General features: G+C 38.2%; 1 pseudogene; it reads left to right on the forward strand.

The window, feature by feature from the left end:
• The first annotated feature begins 2483 nt into the window (after positions 1-2483).
• LOC144365103 (heat shock factor protein 2 pseudogene) lies at positions 2484-22756 on the forward strand (annotated as a pseudogene).
• The last annotated feature ends 438 nt before the right edge of the window (positions 22757-23194 follow it).

The raw sequence follows: 23194 nt of genomic DNA on the forward strand, positions 1-23194 counted from the left end.
CAACTGAAAGACTCTTCATATGAGTGGTTCTCATATGAAGGCTGGAGAATAATAGAGAAATTTCAATGGATTACATAGGATAGGACATTGCATTCTCAGTGCTAAAAATTACACAAAAGGAACAGATTTCTGGACTGAGATGCATTCAGAATCTGCTATTTTATACACACTTTAAAAATTTAAAACCATCATTGAATTCAACAAAGAAGTTACTCATGTCATGAGTAAAATTATAACATATGATTCTTCACCAATTTTTCTTTTGTCTCTTTAATGTAAAAACAAAAACAAAAACAAAACAAAAACACCATCAGCCCTATTGGAACAATATGTATCAGTTGGAACTGTGGGATATCAAGAGAAAAAAGTTTGTGAAAAATTAGCAAAGGCCTATGTTAAGGGTCAATTGTCTATAAGGAATTTACAATTAACTGTATGATGTGCTTTCTAATTATTTGTAGATTATGTGGCATACATTATTTATATCAGTAAAATTTATAATTAAAGCATATTTACTTAAGTATAGAATTGTTTTGAGAACCAGAATATTACTGTGTGAATCTCACATAAATTTTAAGCAGGAATCATAATCCCTGATGAAAGTGACAAAGAATAAGCAAGAAGTTTTATGTTCTCCCAAAACAAAGAAGAATTGTAGACATACTCATGAGATACTGTAATCCAGATAAGACAGCAGGCAGTTCAGCTGGGAAGATGGGGTAGGGATAGAAGTAACTTCAGTAATGAAATTTATTAAATTTCTTAACAGGCAGAGACTTTTAGAAGGTTTATAAGATTAAATACACGTTCATCCAGTGTGAGAAGATTCAGCACTAAATCAGCCCTAAAACAATGTGAAAAGATAGATAATAACATTTGTTTTTTGGATGATCATTTTTATGAAAATATGTAGAAGAAATTAAATGAAGTAATGTTCAGAAGAATTTTTGAGTGATGAAAGAGAGGCTTCTAACAGAGATATCTCCATCCACAAAAAAAGTAAAAAAGATACAAATATATAAATGTATTTTAAAGAAAGTTCCAGTTGGAAAAGATTGCATATGAGCAGAGAGAGACAAAATTTGAAAAATTCAGGCTGGAAAACTCCCAAAAGGTTCAGACATATTAGAGGGAGGAAATGTGTTAGAAAGAGAAAAACCCTCTAAACCAGCAGAAGAATGGCAGCAGAGAGAAAGCCCTTAATAAATTACAGTAAGAGGGTTTCCCCATAAGACCTTAGGAGAGGGAGATTGGAAGAGCAGCACAGGCAATATAGAAAAGATTAGCATCTCAATTCTTTAAAACCCAAACTTGTGGTGCAACTGGGTGCCTGGTGACATCAAGTCCTCTGGTTGCTTGAGCACCAGGGGTAGCCAAGATAGCAGGGATGGAGAGGATTTTTGCTGAGACTCATGGACGTTGTACAGCCTCTTCACCTGTCCTGGAACGCCTAGACTCCATGGACCCAAACTTGGGTAAATGTCAGGGCAAGTACCTCCTGGGAAATGTCTATGGGAACTGGATGCCACACTCAAAGCATGAAAACCAGCAGTGGGCACCACCATAGGGACACAGGGCAACCCCATTAACATAACAGCCCCAGAGGGGATGAGATCAGACCATGGAGAAAGAGACCAAGTCCCAAAGGACATGTCACCCTTTGGCTGTTGAAATAGAACTGAAATTTTCTCAGAGTTCGTGCAAAGGACAGGAAAAATGATGGTATAGGTATGTTGGGAAAAAGAGAGAGACTCATCCAGATGGGGTGAGGGGAGTGGGAGTGCTCAAAGAAGAGACTTCAAGCTCCTTCTTATCATTTTCCTACAGAAAATGTTAGGGATTTCCAAGCACAAAAGACAGCAGGAGAAGTGTGGGGGAAGCTGGAAGGAAGGGCAGAAGAAGAAAAGGAGGGTGAAGGGGAGGGAAGGTGAAAGGAAGAACAGAAAACAGAGAATGAAAAAACCCAAAGGAGACAGCAGAGAAGGGAAGCATAAAAGAAGGAGAGAAAGAGAAAAGAGAGAAAACCACAGGGAGGAGGAAGTGGGTTAAGAAAGCCCTTCCAAGGGAGATGGCAGTCTGGGCCACACAGGTACATAGCCAAGCAAGTAGCTCGTGGATATGAGGTGATGGGGCACGGAGTGAACTGTGAGAGCACAGGGAGGTGGGAATGTCGCTCCAGAGTTCTTTTGGTCTGTGCAGAAAACCAGAGTGATTGGTACCTATAGCGCTTTTGTCCCAACCAATGGTCTCCTGGGCGCTCCCAATAGGTGAAGCAGCCACAATCAGGTGGGAATCTCCTTGAGGTTGATTGCCACGGAAAGAGGAGGAGTTCAAGGAGAGGCCACTGCAGTTGGTGGGTGCACTGGCGAGCAAACAGTGTGTGTTTTGTGTTTCTTGTGGTGGAAAAGAAGGAAACGCTGCCTGATGGCAGGAAAGGCCACACTAGGAAGTGGAGACCGGGGCACGAGCATGGGAAGGCCAGGATGGCACCCACTGGCCACGATCCGGGAAATTTCGGGGAGCAGCAGTTCAGGAAGACCAATTGGCTGCTGAAGAGGGATGCCGTGGAAGTGAGCAGGCAGCATACAACTGGAAAGCCAGGTGGGTGCTGCTAGATCCCTGCGAGAGAAAAAACGTCAGGAATCCTAGGCCAGGGGCTCACGGGGGTGGTGGTGGGTGGGGGGGGTGGGTGGGGAGGGTGGGGGGTGGGGAGAGGCTCCAGAGGCAGCAACTGAAGTCTGAAGGTAGCCCTGCAGACTTCCCAGGGTCCTGTGCAAAGGATCGGTTGCAGGTAGGTGGCAGGCAGGGACTGGGTGCCAGAAGAAGCAGAAGTGACTCCCAGGTCCCATTAGGTTGGGCAGACTTCCATGGCAGGGGAGATGGTACTGCTGACTTATCCCCAAGCAGGCTTGACCCTGGCCCACGCCCCCCTTCTCCAACCCACAAGGCCCCTGGGATCAAAATCCCCCTCCACCCCTGCGCCTAGGTTGCAGACCACCTTGTGGAGGAGAGAGGTGCAATTTTCTCAAAATTCGTTCACCCTAGAATTGCGTAGGTGGCGAGACAGGTATGCGGGAGCACTTGCTTTGCCAGAGCCAGCTAATAGAGCGCCTAGGTGGCAGGCCACCATCTTGACCCAGGGTTCCTGGGGCGGCAGGGATGGAAGTGGAGCATCAGCCTGATTCCCCTGGCACCCATGCACATCCCTGGGAATTGTGGGAATGAAGGGAAGGCAGGCAGCTGACAAGGTCAAGGGAGAGAGTCCCCCTCCCCTCCAAAGTCATTTCTATTCAACCAAAGGCTACTGGCTTACCCCTAGGTCTCTTTTCTTTCCACGAAGCTGGGGGTGGCAGGTGAGAAGTGCAGGAAGGTATCAGAGCCCTGGAAATTGGGAGGTGTCCTTGCAGGATGGAGCTGTGAACCTGTGGGGCATATATTTGATGCCTGACTGAGAAAGAGGAGAGCAGTTCCCTGGCTAGCGTTGCTGGACTATACAGCCAAACTAGCGAGGGGTAAGGGAGCAGATCCTCTGGAACTTTGGGAACCATAGACCCATCTCTCTCATGCCCAGCATCCTTCTCCCCTGCCTCTGTTTCTAACTCAGAGGGTTTTTATCAAGGAACCCGTATTTGCAGAGCCAATGAGTAGAGGTTGGTGTCTTCTATGTGTGTCCCCATGAGGGCAAGAGGTCCCACAGAAAAGTCCCAGAGAAGGTTGCATACATTGGTTTTGGGATTGTTGCAGCTAGCTGCCTTTCTCCATGGCCTTGCTCCTCAGGATGGATGGGGTTATGGTTTGGATGTGGATGTCCCAAAAGCTCACCTGTGAGGCAATGCAAGAAATTCAGAAGAGAAATGATTTGATTGTGAAAGTCTTAACCTAATCAGTGAATTAGTACCCTGATAGGGATTAACTGAGTGATAATTAGTGGTAGAGTGTCACTGGAGAAGGTGGGGCATTGGGCATGTGGCTTTCAGGTACATATTTGTATCTGGCAAGTGTAGACCTCTGTCTGCTTCCCGATCACCATGTGACCTGCTTCCTTTGCATACTCTTCTGCCATGAAGTTTTGCTTCACCCGAAGCCCAGTGGAATGGAGCCAGTCTTCTGTGAAACTGTGAGCTCCAAATAAAACTTTCCTCCTATACAATTGTGCCGGCCAGGTCATTTTAGTCACAGCAGTGAAAAAGCTGACTAAAACAGATGCTTTCATCTATTCCTGGCCTGTGCATCCCTCTGAAGGGGCATGCAAGACAAGGAGAGGCCTGAAGGGTGTTAGTAGAGGGTGTGGTGCAGGTACCTGCAACACATGCTACTCCTGAGGCCCAGGTGAGTTTTGTAATAGGTTGAGGAGAGCCTGGAATTGTCTTCTCATAGGGGTAGTTAGGGTGTTGGTGGGTGCTCCTTGTGTTCATTCTGATCTAGAAGGGTTCCTAAATGTTCCTGAAAGTCTGGGCTTGAGAGGAGCTGATTAAAGAAGCCTGAGGTTTCAGCAGGGATTGGAGGTGTTACCTGATGAAGTTGTGCAGATGAGTGGAGCAGCAAAGCCAGCATCACAGGCATCAGAAAGCCCAGGGTTTTCTGGGTGTCCAGGGGTCCTGAAGGACGACTTTAGTGGGTGTACATATTTCATCCCATCCTTGGGGCACCCAGCCCCAGGCCCCATGAGCCTCAGTTCCAGAGCCTGGCCTGCATGTCCTCCTGGCCCTTTGGCCAGCAGGGAGTCTGTTGATGGTGCAGCTCCTTTGTTGGGCTGGGACCTGGGGAGAGTAGCCTGGAAGGTAGCAGATGGAGGCCAGGAATGTGTCCTGGTGGCTCAGGCCCAGAGGACTGGATATCCAGTCCCATAGTTGCCTGGTCCATGTAGCCCCAAGCGAGATCCTGGAGTCCAGAAGGCACCAGGGATTGGTGAGGAGTCAGGTCAGTGGTGGCCAAGAATCTGAGAGCAGGTCCAGGGGAACAGTGAAGGGGGCTTCTAGCTTCCATGCAGGAACCACCAGTGCCCCCAGTTCCCCAGGGTCACAGTTGGGCTTCCCCTTTCCCCCTGTGGGGTATACCTCATGGTTACAGCTATTCTGGGGCCTGGGTGCTGAGCCCTGTGTTTCTGGAACCATACCAAGACTCAGCCCTCTGGGAGGCCCATCTCTCCTGCCAGTTTCCCCCTGACCTCAATCCCAGGAAATTGGGTGCCTTCAAAGGCTTGCAACATGATCCTGGTTTGAGTCTCTGAGACGGCTGTGTGCTTCCTTCTTTTCTTTCTTGGGGTGCCTAATTGGGGGCTTGTGCCAGCTGGAGGCCTTGCATGGCCCTGATCTTGTCCCAAGTCCTTGACAGAACTCCCTTCACTCTGTCTTACCTATTGAGTCCTCTGGTTCTGAAACCACACCTGGATCCTGGACTTGGAAATGCCCAATTCCTTGGCTAGGTTTCTCTGGTCATAATCCCAGAGTAGGGGTTCTGTGCATAGAAAAGCATCCTTCTGACTGGGCTACATTCAGGTGATCCTATTGCATGGGGTGTAAAGAAAGGAAAAGGAGACAGAAGCAAGATGCAGAGGCAAAGTGGCAGGATTGCAGGATGGCAGAATGACCAAAAAGTTAGAGTGGATTGTTGTCCAACCAGCCAGCTTTATTTATATCAATAGGTTAATTAGGTCACTGGCATCAGTAGTACATTATTGTGTCATTAGGCAGGTTACAGAGTTAGCAACATTATGCAGCTTATTCCTCAGTGACATATTCAGTTACATTCCTCAGTTAAAATATGCCATGTTAGGAGTTTTGTGAACTCTCAAGAAAGTCCATTGTTTAAAATTACTGTTTTGTGGACAGGTTCAGGTGCAGCAGAGCTTGGTAAAACATTGTGGTTGTCTAATAAGAGAGTTTCTTTATTCCAGGAGCTGTGTGCCTGAGATCAAGGTCTAGGCTGATAAGATGTAGCATACAGCCTCCTCATGCAGGGAATTGCTACAGCAGCTAGGCATCCTGTGTCTTTACACAGAAGTTTTTCTAGCAGGTAGGCATTCTGTACCTTTGCACAAAAACTTTCCCAGCAGCTAAGCATGCCACAGCCATGAAATCATCAGAGATGCCAATCCCAAACAGAACTGCTGAATCCTATTACTGTCATTCTGTCCCTTTAATCCCTTTACCCCTTTTAAAGCTTGGAATTTTCCTCCTAATATGAAAGGTATTGTGTTTTAATATTTATATATATATGTTTAATTTTATTAAAAATATTGACTGATTATATGGTATTTTACAGATTGTCTATCTGTCATGAAGACAGATAGACAATGTTTGGAATTTCTCAACTGAAGATGAGTTATCATATGAAAAAAATAATGTTTGATATGATGTGGCCAGTGGCCCTAATAGGACAACACCTTTGTAGCCTTGGGAAATGAAAGGTGGCACACTGGATAAGTTAGTAGCTAATTGAGAGAGTCCCTTTTGATGGGAATACATAAACTGTCAGGTTTACAATTTTGGGGGTAACACAATGGAAACAAAACTTTGGTTGCTTTCAAAACATGCAAAACAATACAGTAATTTATGAGATCCAATTTATAAATATTGCAAAAGACTATGATTTACATTAAATGGTGCATTCCTGCCACCATCAATGCAATTGAGGGTAAATGCTCATGAAAGGAATTTTATAATGCCAAACTTTGTAGGGGTTCTGTCTTTTGGGACTGGGGTCCCTGATGACTTCATGGCTGTGGCATGCTTGGTGCCTGGAGTTTCTGTGCAAAGGCATAGGATGCCCAGTTGCTATGGTAATGCCCTCCATGCTAGAATCTTTTCAGCTTTGACCTTAATCTTAGGTAGGAAACTCCTGGAGCTACCCGCCTAACAGTAACTTCAGACAATGGACCTTCTTGAGAACTGCACAAAGCTCCTAATTTTGCATATTGTAACTATTAAGTGTAATTGTAGAATAAGCAAACGTACTGATACTCTAAACAATTGTGTGGTTATGGTACTGATGACCTAATGTAACCTATTGTTATAAATAAATGTAGCCACATGGACAAAGAGCCACTCTGCTATTTTCCCTGCCTCTGCACCTTGTCTCTCTGTCTACTCTTTATTATTATTCTTTATAAGCCTTAAACACATTTTTGTAGTTTCATTATATATTTTTTACCAAAGGTCTTCTTACCCTTCATTAAAAAATTGTAATTTTTACCATGATTAGTAAAATTGCCCAGTGTTCTTTATTAAATAAGACATTTTTGAAAAACCAAAGATTATAATATACTCTGATTATTTTCCAGAATAAATTAATACTATAATTTGCCCTTCACTAAAGAAGCAATTAAAAGTGTCTCAAGTAAGTCAAACAAACCTTCCTCTGTAGTGCCCAAGCTGTTCACCAGCTCTTTTTGATGCCTTTATCTCTACTCATTCTGAATTTTATTTTGAGAAATTTTCATCTGTTCCACACTATAGAGTAAAGCAGAAAGGAGTCTGTCTACTCATGACCATACCTCTTCTGATGTTAAGCAAGTGTTGTATTTGTCTTCATTTGATTTTCAATGGGGTCATATGACCATGACGGCCACAATCACAGTCTCCCATACTCTTTTATTTCTTAGAAGATGGTATTTTGTTTTATGGAGGAGGATGAAGTATATTTAATATCATCTCTCTAATTATTTTAGCATGTCATAGCTGCTATTATAAATATAAAACCAGCTGTCTTACAAACTATGAACATTTATTAGCATTCTATAGGCTAAGAAGTTCAAATTCAAGATGCTGAGAGGTTAGTTCTGGTAAGGGTGAACTTTTTGTTTCATAAGTGACACAGTCCAGCCATGTATTTACATGGTAGAAGGCATAAGAATCTTGCATTTGCATCTATCAAAAGAACACTAATCTCATCTTTGAGGACAGTGCTCATTGCTCACCAGCTCCAAAAGTCTCCAACTCCCAATACCATCCTAATTGGTGATCAGAATTTCAACATAAGAATTTGGGAATTTGGGGGAGACACAAATAAGGACCACAACATTCACTATTCTCTGTGTTTATTTCAATGACACTAAATATTTATCAATATGAACCTGGGTAAATGTATGTAGATAAATGCAGTTGCATTATCTTATTAACTTTTATTTTGGCCAGTCATAACCTTTCTTTTCTTTTTTGTTCATTACCCAGCTTTGTGCATTTTTCCCACCATAATTTTATTGGGGTAAAATTGAAGTACAATAAAATGCATATATATGAAGTAGGAAATTTGATCAGTTTTGACATGTACATATTCAGTAAAATCAATATAAAAAGCATATCTATTACTTTTCTAAAAATTGAAATAATTCAGACTGTGTTTCCTTCATGATTTATTACATAGAAATCAATAACTTTAAGATATATAGAACCCACCCCCTACATGTCAACTATTTCAAAATTAAATGGAACACTTATAAATACCTTAGAGGTCAAAGAAGAAAGCACAAGAAAAGTAAATAAAAGTGTTTTAAATTAAGTGATAATAAAAGCTTAAAATATTAGGATTTCTGTGATGAAACAGGATTCAGACAAACATTTATAACTTAAAGTACTTGTATCAAAAAGTAGCTAGAATAACAATCAAGTTACTTTCATATTATGTAATAGGAAGTAAAAAATAAGAGTAGGAGCAGAAATGTATGAAATAGAGAAGAAATAATACATCTAAAATTTTATAAAAAAAGGTCTAATCAAGGAAAAAAGCAAGCACTCAAAAATTAATATCAGTGGAAAGGGAGCTATGAAAACAACCCTACTGATGCTAAAAATATACTAATGTAACATCACAATTGTATGCCAACATATGAGATAACTTACATAACATGATTTATATAAGAGAAGGATCTGTGAGTTGCTGGGAAGAAAATGTATTCAGTCATGAATGGGTGCAATATTCTATAAATGTCTGTTAAGTCTAAATTATAAATTATAATTTTTAGTTCTATATCTTTTTTATTTAGTTTTGTTTGGGGGATCTATCCAGTGCTGAGAGAGGCATGTTGAAGATACCCAATATTATTGTGTTGTGGTCTATTTGATTCTTGAAATTGAGAAGGGTTTGTTTGATGTAACATAGATGCTCCATTGTTTAGAACATAAATATTTATTGTTGTTATGCCTTATTGGTATATGATTCCCCTAAACAGTATGAAATGAATTTTTTGTCCCTTCTAATTAGCTTAAAGTGCACTTTATCAGATACGAGGATAGAAAGTCCTGCTTGCTTATGTGATCTGTCAGTGAGTGATATTTTGGGGTCTTGTTTTTTAATCCAATATGCCCTTTTGATGGATGAGTTTAGACCATTAATTCTCAAGGTTATTACTGAGATATGATGTGTATTCCCAGTCATTTTGGTTTATTTTTAGTTTTTAATTTGAAATAGTTTCTCATTTGATTGATTATTCCTTTAGTGTACTTGCTCCCTTTGCTGCTTTTCACTATTTTTTCACCTTAGCTTCAAATAATTTGTTGAGAATGTTCTGTAATTCAGGATTTCTAGTTGCAAATTCTTTTAATTTTTATTTATCATGGAAGGCTTTTATTTCATCTTCAAATATGAAGCTCAATTTTGCAGGATACTGGATTCTTGGTTGGTATCCATTTTCTTTCAGAGCTTGATATATATGTTATTCCAGAGTGTGAGTTAGAAATCAACTGAGATCTGTAATGTTTTCCCCCTATATCTGATATTTTCCTCTTGTGGCCTTCAAAATTCTATCCTTATTCTGAATGTTTGGCATTTTCATTATAATGTGCCTTGGTGTGGGTCTGTTGTAATTTTGTACATTTGGGATTCTATATGCCTCTTGTATTTGATTTTCCATTTCATTCTTTAGGTTTTAGAATTTTCCTGATATTATTTCATAGAAAAGATTGTGCATTCCTTTGATTTATATCTCCATGCTTTCATCTATCCCAATAAATCTTAAATTTGATCTTTTCATGTTATCCCATAGTTCTTGGAAGTTCTGTTCATGGTTTCTTAACATCTCTCTGTGGTCAACTCTATTTTCAAGATTATATATTTTGTCTTCATTGCCTAAGGTTCTGTCTTCCAAGTGGTCTAGTCTGTTGGTGATACTTTCTATTGAATATTTAATTTTGTTTATTTTTCTTCATTTTGAGGATTTCTGCTTATTTTTTTTTCCAGAATCTCTTCCTCATTACTGAAGTGATCTTTCACTTCCTGTGTTTTCTCTCTGATTTAATTTCTTATACCTTTTATTACTTTGCAGACAGTTTAACTATGTACATTCTAAACTCTTTCTTTGATATTTCTTCCACTGTGGTGTCAATGAATTCTATTATTGGAGTATCTTGGTTTGTTTGGGGCAATTTATTCCCTTTTTTTCATGTTTTTTGTGTGTCTATCCATCTAACGGTATAGATATGAGGCAGTGAAGTCTTTATCTTGTGATCTTATAGTGTCCCTGAAGGTTTCCAGGGACCCCACTGTTTGGGGGGGACAAATAATAACAACCAATGCAAATAATATACAGCAAGCCAAATAATTTTTACTATCACACCTACAGTGTTAATTATCACAATAAACAGAAATGATATGTTATTGTCTACATAAAAATAGCAATTTTACAAAAAGAGTTTATAATTTCAAATGGTGGGCAGGGTGAGAACAGAAGTGATATAGGATGTGATGATTATGATTGAGGAGGAGAGAAGGAGGAGTAAAACATTAAAGGAAGAGTGAAAGGGAGAACAAGAGAACTTGGCTGTTAGCAGAATAAAACAATCAAGGAAAAAAGGATAAAAATATATGTGAAATAAAAATTTTAAAAATCTTGAGATTTTTAAATACAAATAAATCATTGTATTTCAGTACTTAATGGTTCATGCTAGAAGAATGTACCTCAGCAAGCTCCATTGGGTTTCACTCATGTGGTGTGGGACACAGTTCTCAGTCTCTTACACTAACTTCAGACCCACATTTTCTGGTCTCAGGTTTAGTCTCCAAACAATCTCTCCCATCCCTGTCCTTCAAGCAGTGTCAGATCGGAAGAGGATAAGGGGTAGAACCCACTGGGTTTCCATATTCAGTTGTTTCCTGTGTAAACCTCCCTCCAAGTTTGATTTTTTTCCTGGTCATTAAAGCACACTATGTTGTGCAATGTGTGTTTACTGTGTCTATATTTTGGGCCACACTCAGTTTTTTTTCCAGGAATTGGCCCCCTCTGCTGCCAGTCCCCATATGGCTGCTGAAAAATTTTTTTCTTTCCTTTTTCTCCACCTGCTTCATTGGAGACATGGCAACTTCTTTTTCCTCACATGGATACTGTGCAGTTTATCTTTCAGGTTTCCCAGGAAATGTCCTTTATCTCTAAATGCTCTGTACCCAGACATGCCTTGGGCCTCTCCAAAATGCTTTTTCCTTTAATTCTCTTATCTCTTTACTATGCTCACAGAGGGACACTGTGGCAGTGGCTGTGTGGCTGGGGATTTCCCTTTCTCCTCCCCCTCTTCCTCCTCCTTTCCCCCCACCCTCCTCCTTCTCCTTCTTTTTCACTATATCTGATATCCTGAGCTCCTGATCTGCTTTGAATGTCCAGTTTTGAATTCCAGTAAAGTCCCCTACTTTTTTGTTGTTGTTTTCCACCCACCTTGCTAAGAAGCTCCCTGTCTGCTTTCTTGGTTTCACTTCATTGAAAGCCAGGAAAGCAACATCCTCTATTCTGTCACCTTGAAAAAGCCTCCTTATTAACTCCTTACTTGTTTCTTCTTCACAACCAACATTTCTAAAATCTGGAAATTGCTCTTTTTCATGTTCTATTGTTTTTTCCAAATTAAAATTTTTCTATATTCTTTTTATATTTGTGCAAAAATTGAATCATACTATATCTAAATCATAAAATTTAATAATTATTAAACATATCAGAAAAATGAATCTGAGGGGCTGGGATTATGGCTTAGTGGTAGAGCACTTGCTTAACATGTGTGAGGCACTGGGTTTGATCCTTAACACCACAAATGAAATTTTAATAAAAGCCCATCAACAACTTAAAAACAAAGTGAATCTGAGATTAGTTTTGTTGGACTTCAAATGTTTCATGGAGACTAGTTTATTAATACTTAAAATCTGGGGCTGGGGATGTGGCTCAAGCGGTAGCGCACCCACCTGGCATGTGCAGAGTGCTGGGTTCAATCCTCAGCACCACATAAAAGTAAAATAAAGATCTTGTGCCCACTGAAAACTAAAAAATAAATATTAAAAAATTCTCTCTCTCTCTTTAAAAAAATACTTAAAATCTCCCCTGTAGTTTAGAATACAGATTTAAAATGCTGAAATAGGTATAGTATTAAGTTTCATTCTAACTATAAATTAAATCCTGACATTAGAAATTTAAAAATTAACATTTTATGCTTTACTCTGTCCAGCTCTCATGGTATTTCTACTTTTAAAATTCTTGAAAATTTACATTATTTTTTCTAATTATAATTTTTATACTTCTTTGTCTGTTTTTATGTACACATAAATTCAGTATTTATAACAAAATTTTACCATATTCATATAAGGGACTATTAAAATCAATTCTGAATTTTATGGTCAAGCTAATGTTTCTGAGCTCCATGTTCTCTGGTACTGCCATTCTCACCATTGGTGAGATTGAATAATTCTGTATCACTAGACATAGAAAATTTTCTTTTGTTAAATACATATCACCTCTCTCTAATTTTGGTATCAGATGTGGAATTTGAAAGTTCAAATTAGTGACAGAAATTTTAATATATAAAACACATCAACTTAGATGTTGAGCTTTAGCAATTTTTTAGTACTGGACCCTAAAAAGACAGCCAATCAGTGAACATACTGCAAAAGACGAGGATCATGAGGAGGGTCATTGGAAAGGGGAGACATCTCTGATGCTTCCAAGGAAGCCACATGTCAGTGAAACCTTGACCCATCCTAACACAGATGGCACTAGTGAAGCTAAAGTGTTGCTCACAAGTTCCCCCAGAGTGAGCCCCCCACAAGGGAACTCAGGTGATTGTTAACAATGGGTAGAAGCAAGGTCAATTTGATCAGCTTGATTTTAAACACCTAGCAAAAATAGTTAAAAGTCAAAACATAGACATTCCTGGGCATGTAAAAAAAACAATAGTTATTTTGATGTAACTTAAGATGTACACTTACATTAGTCCTCCTAGAATAAATAAGACTGGAGGTGACAAGAGACATGACAAGAGATATTCTTATAAAGAAATGCCTGATACCTATCAAGAGAAACTGCCAGAGTCAGAAGTTTTTAGTCAGTTTAAGGCCTACAGATCTTTCTAACTTTCTATACAGGTAGGCTTGATCAATGTAAGCTAATATAAAGTGATCATGCCAATAAAAAGATATTTTACAAAAGTCAAATGACATTAAGTAACTTAACTAAATATTGTGTTGACATTTCTGATGACTTTGGAAATCTTAAAAATCTACATTCCCCCTTTCCATGACAATGCTAACAATTAAAACAACAGGCAGAAATAAAAGTAAGGTTAAAAAAAAAGAATTCAACAGGGCACTGAGTGTGACTTGAGTTTGAGGGTGGTGGGTCACCAAGTGGCTGATGGGTCAGATCTGTCAAAAGAAAAGGAAAGTTTCTTTCTAGAGCAATTTGAAAAAAAAAAAAAACACATTAGAAACAAACCAAGGTAGAGATTATCACAAACAAACAAATAAGGGACAAACAACAAACAAGATAAGAAAAAAATCGAGAAAAACACTCTCTCCTTCCTCTACTGGATCCCAGTCTCCAGACTGCTGTCATGGTCTATTTATTGCAGTTCACTGGTTCTTAACCTGAGCCTTGTGAGGTTTCTGGTCACTTGATGTACCTTGGGCATTACAATAAAGCACTTAATATTCTTTGAAAGATTTACAAACAAGCACTTGATACACCCCCAGAGGAGAGCCCCTGATACATCTTGAAAGATTTACAATCAGGTGCTCAGAACTACTAAGGAATTACAATCAAGACAAATGGAAGGAACAAAGCTACCTTCCAACATATGCAGTTTTGTCTTCCTTCAAAGCTTCTGGATTTACAGGTATGAGCCACATAAGACTCTGGAATTACAGGCGTGAGCCACATCATAAATTCTTTCATGGGTGGGCTCATCATTGGTCACTTCGGATCCCAACCCTTGCAAAGCAGAAAGCTCCCACAACTAGAAAGGGAGGGTTTCTTTCTCTTCTTCAAAGGATCCAAGATTCCCATGGAGTCAAAGCCCCATCATCTTGCTGGGACTTCCAAAATGCTATGGTGAGATTGCAATCAATCACCAAGTAGCTCTTAAAGCAAGAGACAGAACCATTTTTCTTCACCAGCCAATCATCTGGATCCACTAGCTGGCAGGCCAAGGGACAGGCTGCAAGTCTACACCCTTTGAGCCCTTCCAAGAGTTAGGGCACACATTTATAGTCCAAAATCACATTAATTATAAGTGGTTGTTACTATGATTCAAAACCATAAACAAACATCATGAGATCTAAAATCATAAGCAGAAGGAGAAAATGGGTCAAAATGACCTTAGTTGAGTACAAGTTAAAGAGTAGTTACTGATGTTTAGACAATCATTCTCTGACAGGGTACAGTGTCCAAAACAATGAGAACCAAAAAGAGAACAATTCCATTGTATAAGAATTGCCATTTTGTGTTGCTAAACATTCTATGCTAAGTGACTCTTGATGGGTACAGAGACAGTTCCCATAAGAGAAACATTTCTTACATGACACACAGTCTCAGGGGCCCATAACAAAACAAAAGAAAAAGAAAAAATATCTCAAAAAACTTTCACCTCCCAGTGTGTAAAAAAAAAAAAGTCAATGGGTATGTGTTGGCAGCTTTTATGGGTGACTATAAACTTCTACGATAACCAGAAACTGCCTTTGGAAAAGGGAGAAGAGAAAATTTTAAGTTAGTTGCAGAGGAGGGTAGAAGATATAGAGAAAAAGAGGAAGAGAAACTACTGAAGAAGGGAAGAAGGGAGAAAGGGATATTTTGATATACAGTTCCTGAGGGCCCAAACTGAGAGTAAAGAGAAGATTTAGATGATTCATGTCTCTTCTCTGACTTTGGGCTTAGACCATCTACACATCATATTTATGTCAAAGACATAGTGGTGGGTCTAGGCTAATTTTCTTTAACAATTACGTTTTCTTTTTATTATAATTCTCCTACAGGAATTTAGAAAATAAATGATGGCATACAATTTCTAATATTCTTTTTCCTTTTAATAAAGATGAAGGTGGATCCTAGACATGAAGGAACATTGGAAAAATATACTCTTTAAATAGGTTATGTAGCGATGAATGTAAAATCATATAAAGGTTATATATTTAGGAGCAGATACTAATTGTTTTGTTAGATGGAAAATGTGAGGCTCTTAGTAAAATGTAAAGAACAAATGACACATACACAAGCACTCACAAACATTGTTTAACTGTGGTGGCTAATGTGAGGAGATAATATTTGGATTTTTATGGGAAATGAAATAGTATTGGTCAATACTGAGTTTAACAGTAGACAAACCACTCCTCTGAGACTGAAGCATTGTTCAGTGATGCTGGTGGATAGATCAGGGCCAACAGAATCATTTCAAAAGGAAATTTTGCAAATTATGGAGGACAATCTTATACATTAAGTAAAAGTTTGAGTATTTAATCTGTAATTTCCAACAATCTCTGGGGCATTGGCATTTCCTGATGGTCCCATAGAAAGGCTTGGAGAGTGAGATTATCTTCATTCAACTTCAATAAAATCAATACATGTTCAAGATGTTATAGATCATAATCTGAGAAATGCAAAACACATACACCTATCCATATCCATGTGTTTACAAATGAAACACACACATCAAACAGAAAAATAGTGTAGGAAGAGATACATTTAAATCTATCATAATCATCTAATTATGTATCAGTTCAGATTATTTGCCTCTCAAAGACAAGACAAAACAAAACATTGCTCTATGGTTTTATTAGAACAGCCCAGGAAATAACAATGATCAAGAGGAATCTTTCTTAAGTAAAAATTCAGAGTAGAATCACAGGTGGATATTACAATTGTCCTCCATGTTATAATTCATGATTCATGGACTGAGATAGAAGATAAATTTTTCATAGGCTTTCTCTTGTTCAGTGAGGAGGTCCTTGGAACTGGATAGAGGAGAGTGTGGCTGCAGAGTTGCTAATCAAGACCTCCAGAGACCAAGCAGCAAGCAGGTCTAATTTTATTGTGCAGTTACCATGTATATATACTCAGGCAGTAGCTAAGCAGATTACAAGAACCACCAATACAATTGCTGGCCAACTGTCCCTGCAGTGACCAATCAAGGAGTTGGCCATGGAGCAAGCTCAGGGACTACAACACGTGGTCTCACACCCAGGGCTGTGTTTACAGGGTAAGAGGTTTGCCATTCACATGCCTAGCATGGGGGAATGGTTTGCCACTCAGACAGCCTTAATGTATGCCATGTATACAGTACTCCATGCACTTGTCTCCACAAACTTTGTCATCATAAATATAGTGCTTTCAGAGAAACTCTGGCTATAAAAACAAAAAGAAATTAGTAGTACAGGTATTTGTTTGGCTATGCCTGGCAGTGGAACATGTTACATCTACACATTTTCCTGTGTAGAAAACTGAATCTTATCATCAGAACTAAGTACTAGGGATTTTGATAAATACAACACAGTATGCCCAGATCAAAAGTAGAGAACTAGAATTCTCTGCTCCATTTACAAATGACACATTATGCAAATACAGTAATCCATAACATGCATTATGGATGCAATAAATATTGCTCTACACTTAAAAATTTTAGTAGCAGGAACAAGTTCATTTTCCATGCAGGTGAAAAGCATGCACATTCTGTGAAGATGCTTATGGATAGGGAAATACAAATGAACATCAAGCAAGAGCCAGGTATCTTCTATTAATTATCTCAGGCAACTTGAATTTATAGAAAGTTTTTCTGGAGAGTGGACATGAAGTGTTCTGAAAGGAATAGAGTATTATAAAACAAACGTGAAAATATGGCAGCATGAGCCAGCAGAAAATATGCTAGATTGTTAGAAGAGTATCAGTTTCAAACAGAATCAATATGGTAGGATCTAAGAGAGCAGGATTTGGCACTTTAATTCCATGAGCAAACAAAATCCATGTATTTTATTGGCTAATATTTTCATAATTATCTCCTTGTAGATTCATCAGCACTCCATTTGCTAAAATCTCATTTCCTTATAAATTTCTATGTGCATATGAAATTTCTATGCTCGGTTTCTTAATAAAAGCTATAGTTGATATCCTTTCTCAGTAGGAAATGGAGATAAAATAGTATCCAGACTTTAGGTAATTGCATGTCACATTTTAGGTATGGATTAATTTTCAAAATTCTACAAACATTTCAAAACTCAGTTAAAATATATTCAATTCCAGTTATATCCATCACACACACTATTATAATAACTGCTTCTTTCTTTTTTTTGGACTTTTGAATGGGAAATTCACTTTAATAAGTGAATAAGTGAGAGAGTAAATATCATGACTGGTAACAATGCCTGGAACAGAAGATTCATAAATCAAATATGTGTTTAATGGCACATAGCACAGATAACACCTTGTATCAATGTGATTTGGTTGCACTCTTTAAGTGTATTCATGCGGTGAATTTTATGATTGGTTTTTGTATGTTGAAACAACCCTGCATTTCTAGAATAAACCCTTCATGGTGCAATATCCTTTTAATATGTTTTCATATACAATTTGCCAGTACTTTATTAAGAATTTCTGCATGTATGTTCATCAGGAATATGAGTCTGAAGTTTCTTTTCCTTGAGATGTCTTTGCTGGTTTTGGTATCAGGGTCATACTGGCTTTACAGAATGAGTTTGGAAGGTTCCCTCCTTTTCTATTTTATGGGAGAGTTTGAGCAATATTGGTGTAAGTTCTTGGAAAGACTGGTAGAACTTGGCTGAGTATTGGCCTTGTCCTGGGATTCTCTTTGTTGGTAGGCTTTTTATGACATCTTCAATTTCATTGCTTGAAATTGATCTGTTGAAATTTTCTATGTCTTCCTACTTCAATTTGGGTAGATCATATGTCTAGAAAGTTATCAATATCATAGTTTTTCTTTTTAGTATAGATTTTCAAAGTAGTTTCTGATTATCATCGATATTTCACTGATATTCATGGTGATTTTCCTTTTTTGTCACAATTTTTCATAATTTGTATTTTATTTCTTTTTTTCTTTGTTAGCTTGGCTAAACATTTATCAACTTTATTTTTTCAAAGTACAAAATTTTGTTTCATTGATTATTTGAATATTTTTTGTTTCATTAATTTTGGTTCTGATTTTAATTATTTTCTGTCTTCTGTTTTTTTTGTGTTATTTTGTTCTTATTTTTTAGAGGTTTGAGATGTAATGCTAGGCAATTTATATGATGACTTTCTTTTCTTTCAGTGAATGAGCTCAATGCAATGTAGTTTCCTCTTAGAACAAAATATAGTGTCCCATTATATTTTGTCACTATTTTCACTTATCTCAAGTATTTTTTAAAATCACTTCCCTGCTATTTTCTATTATTTATTGGTAACGAAAAAGTGTATTACTTAGTTTCCAGGTGTTATAATAAATATATTTTTAACTTTATCTTTATTTCTAATTTTATCCCACTATGTTCTGGTAAAATGGAAGGTATTATCTCTATATTTAGTATTTGGAAGCATTTATTTGTTACCTAAGACATAGTCTATTTTAAATGAGGATCAATGTGCTCTTCAGAAAAAAAGTGTATTTATTTATTGATGAATGAAATATCCCATATATGTCTGCTAAGTCTAAATAATTAATTGTATTTTTTAGTTGTATAGCTTTTTAAAAATTTTTTGTTTGGAAGATCTATTGAGTGGTGAGACAACAATTTAAGGGTCACCCAGTATTATTGTATTTTAATCTACTGGAAACTTGAAATTGTGAAGGCTTGTTTGATGTATGTAGATGCCTCATTGTTTGGGGGCATGCATACTTAAGATTGTTATGTCTTGATGATTTATATGTCCCATAAACAGTAAATGGGACATAAAGATGGCTTCTTTTAAAAATACCTTCATTTTATTTATTTTTTAAATATGGTGTTGAGGATCAAAGACAGTGCCTCACTTCATCCCTGCAAGGCAAGCACTCTAACATTGAGTACAACCCCAGCATGAAATGGCCTTCTTTATTCTGTAATAAATCTGTAATTCTCTTCAAGTTAACTTTAACTTGAAGTCCACTTTATCTGATATGAGGATAGAAACCTCTTCTTGTTAACAAGATCCATATGAATGTTAGTCATCCCTCCCAACACCCCCCACCCCAACCCCTGCTGTATCATTTTGCTTTCAGTCTATGCATGACTTTGCCTACGAGATAAGTTTCTGGAGAGAGCAAAATGTTATTGTTCTTGTTGTTTTCTTTCAAATACAATCTGGCAGTCTACCTTGCTCATGGATAGGCAGAATTAATATTATTAAAATGGCCATATTTCCAAAAGGACTTTACAGATTCAATGCAATTCTGGTCAAATCCCAATGGCATTCCTCACAGAAATAGAAAAAGCAATTATGAAATTCATCTGGAAAAATAAGAGACCCAGAATAGCTAAAGCAATTCTAAGCAGGAAGAGTGAAACAGGTGGTATCACTATACCAGATGGTTACTATACTTCAGAGCAATAGTAACAAAAACAGCATGGTACTGGCACCAAGGCTGATAGACCAACCCACAAAATTACAACTACCTTATATTAGACAAAGGTGCTAGAAGCATGCAATGGAGAAAGGATAGCATCTTCAACAAATGGTGCTTCGACAACTGGAAATCCATATGGAACAAAATGAAATTGAATCCCTAACTCTCACTATGCACAAAAATTAACTCAAAGTAGACCAGAGATCTAGGAATCAAACCAGTGACTCTGCATCTAATAGAAGAAAGAGCTGGCCCTAATTTCCATCACTGGGGTTAGGCCTCAAGTTCCTTAATAAGACACCTATAGCACAAGAATTAAAACCAAGTATCAACAAATGGGACGAATTTAAGCTAAAAAGTTTTTTTCTCAGCAAGAGAAATAATGTGTGAGGTGAATAGAGAGCCTACATCCTGGCGACAAATTTTTACCCCTCACAATCAGATAGAATTCTAATCTCTTGGGAATACAAAGAACTCCAAAAAATTAAACACCAAAAAACAAACAAACAAATAACCCAAGGATAACAAATAACAAATGGGCCAAGGACCTGAATAGACACTTCTCAGAAGAGGATATACCATCAATCAACAAATATACAAAAAAATGCTCACCATCTCTAGCAATCAGAGAAATGCAAATTAAAACTACTCTAAGAGACCATCTCACTCCAGTAAGAATGGCAGCCATTATGAAGTGAAACAACAATAAGTGCTGGCGAGAATGCGGAAGGGGGGGAGGGGGGGAGGGGGAGGGCGGGGGAGGTACACTCATATATTGTTGGTGGGACTGCAAATTGATGCAGCCAATATGGAAAGCAGTATGGAGATTCCTTGGGAAGCTGGGAATGGAACCACCATTTGACCCAGATATTCCTCTTCTCAGTCTATACCCAAAGGACTTAAAAACAGCATACTACAGGGACACAGCCATATCCATTTTTACAGCAGCACAATTCACAATAGATAGACTGTGGAGCCAACCTAGATTTCCTTCACTGGATGAATGGATAAAAAAATGTGGCATTTATACACAATGGAATATTAGCACTAAAAAATAATAAGTTCATGGTATTTGTAGGGAAATGGATGGCATTAGTGCAGATAATACTAAGTGAAGTTAGCCAATCCCCCCCCCCAAGTGCGGAATGTCTTCTCTGCCTTGCGGGGGGGGGGTGTGTGACTCAAAATGGGGTAGGGAGGAAGAGCATGAGAAGCTGCTGAATGCTCCCAAATGAAGTTGTTCCTGCCATTCCGGAGAAACACCTCTGCTTAGAAAGACTTCAGCAGGGCACAAAGGAGAGAGTGCACCCTGAGAACTAATTGAATATATAAAGTTTCAAGCAGCTGGTGCAAACACTGTTGGATTTCCAGTTCAAGAGAATGCTTGAACCTAGGAGAACAAAATTTGGGGCAAAGTGTGACTGGTGAAAGTGACCCTTTGTCCTGCCAAGTCAAGACAAATTGGAGGAAAAAAGTTTTCAGATTTTCCAGTATACACGGACATTTCTGCAAGCTGCTGAAGGCTCCCAAATGAAGTGGTTCCTGCCATGCTGGAGAAACGACTCTCCTTAGAGTGACTTCAACAGGGCACAAAGGAGAGAGCATGGTTTTCGTAAAGTAGTACATATTGACTCTGGAATAATAAAGCAGGAAAGAGATGGTCCTCTCAAATTTCAGCATCCTTTCTTTAAACAAAGCCGGGATGACTTGTTGGAGGACATTAAAAGGAAGTTTTCATTTTCAAAACCAGAGGAAAATAAAATTCGCCAAGAAGATTTAACAAAAATTATAAGTAGTGCTCAGAAGGTTCAAGTAAAACAGGAAACAACTGAGTCCAGACTTTCAGAATTAAAAATTGAGAATGAGTCCCTTTGGAACAAGGTGTCTGAATTAAAAGCAAAGCATGCACAGCAGCAACAAGTTATTGGAAAGATTCTCCAATTTATTGTGACATTGGTTCAGAATAACAAACTTGTGAGTTTAAAGCGCAAAAGGCCTCTACTTCTGAACATTAATGGAGCCCAGAAGAATTTATTTCAGCACATAAAGAACCAGTTAATCATTATCATAAAGTTCCACACAGTAGGACTGAAAGTTTAAAGACAGGAGAGTGGATTTCAGATGACAGCATTATTTATGATGTTACTGATGATAATGTGGATGAAGAAAATATCCTAGTTATTCCAGAAACTAATGAGGATGTTATATCTGATCCCTCCAACTGTAGCCAGTACCCTGATATTGTCATTTTTGAAGATGACAATGATGATGAGTATGCAGCTGTCATTCAGAGTGGAGATCTGAGTGAACCAGCCAGAAAATCCCTAGGTTCAGGCAGTGGTGGCATCAACCCTCTCATGTCTAGTGCTGTCCAGATAAATGGTTCATCCTGTCTGTCCATAGAAGATCCTGTGACCATGATGGATTCCATTTTGAATGATAACATTAATCTTTTGGGAAAGGTTGAACTGTTGGATTATCTTGACAGTATTTATTGTAGTTTAGAGGACTTCCAAGCTATGCTGTCAGGAAGACAGTTTAACAAAGACCCAGATCTCCTGGTTGATCTTTTCACTAGTTATGTGCAGATGAATCCCACAGATTACATCAATAATACAAAATCTGAGAATAAAGGATTAGAAGCTACCAAGAACAATGTAGTTCAATCAGTTTCAGAAGAAGGAAGAAAATCGAAGTCTAAACCAAATAGGCAGCTTATCCAGTACACTGCCTTTTCACTTCTTGCATTCCTTGATGGGAATCCTGCTTCTGCTGTTGAGCAGGGGAGTACAACATCATCATCAGAAGTTATGTCCTCTGTAGATAAACTCATAGAAGTCGATGAGCTTTTGGATAGCAGCCTGTACCCAGAAACAACCCAAAGTAAGCTTGTTCACCTGGAGCCATTGATTGAAGCTGAAGCTAGAGCTACACAGTTTTATTCATGTGAACTTGCTCCTACACCTCTGGATAGTGACATGCACTTTTAGATAGTTAAATCCCTAAGAAGTAAACTCAACATGTATATATTCATCAAAATGATGAACTATTTATTTTAAAGTATCATTTGGTACTTTTCTTTTGTAAATTGCTTTGTTTTGTTTAATCAGATACTGTGGAATAAAAGCACCTTTTGCTTTTCTCACTAACCATACACTCTTGCAAAGCTTTGAAATGTTACTCACCTGCCTAGATATACACAAAATTCAGTGCACATTATTGGCATATCTTTAAATTGGATTCAGATGGCCATTTTTTTCCAGTTGTAATTTGGATTTCATTTTACAGATATGACCATTAGCAACAGTTATTTTTGTTTTGCTTGTTTGATGGTGTCTAAGTTTGAGTGTAAGTCACTAGAACTAACGATAGAACTTCTAAAGCTTTCTCTGTTCCAATTATTTTTATTAAGTGTTTTTCACTTGGCT

This window comes from Ictidomys tridecemlineatus, chromosome 6, assembly GCF_052094955.1.
Source record: "Ictidomys tridecemlineatus isolate mIctTri1 chromosome 6, mIctTri1.hap1, whole genome shotgun sequence".
Lineage (NCBI taxonomy): Eukaryota > Metazoa > Chordata > Mammalia > Rodentia > Sciuridae > Ictidomys > Ictidomys tridecemlineatus.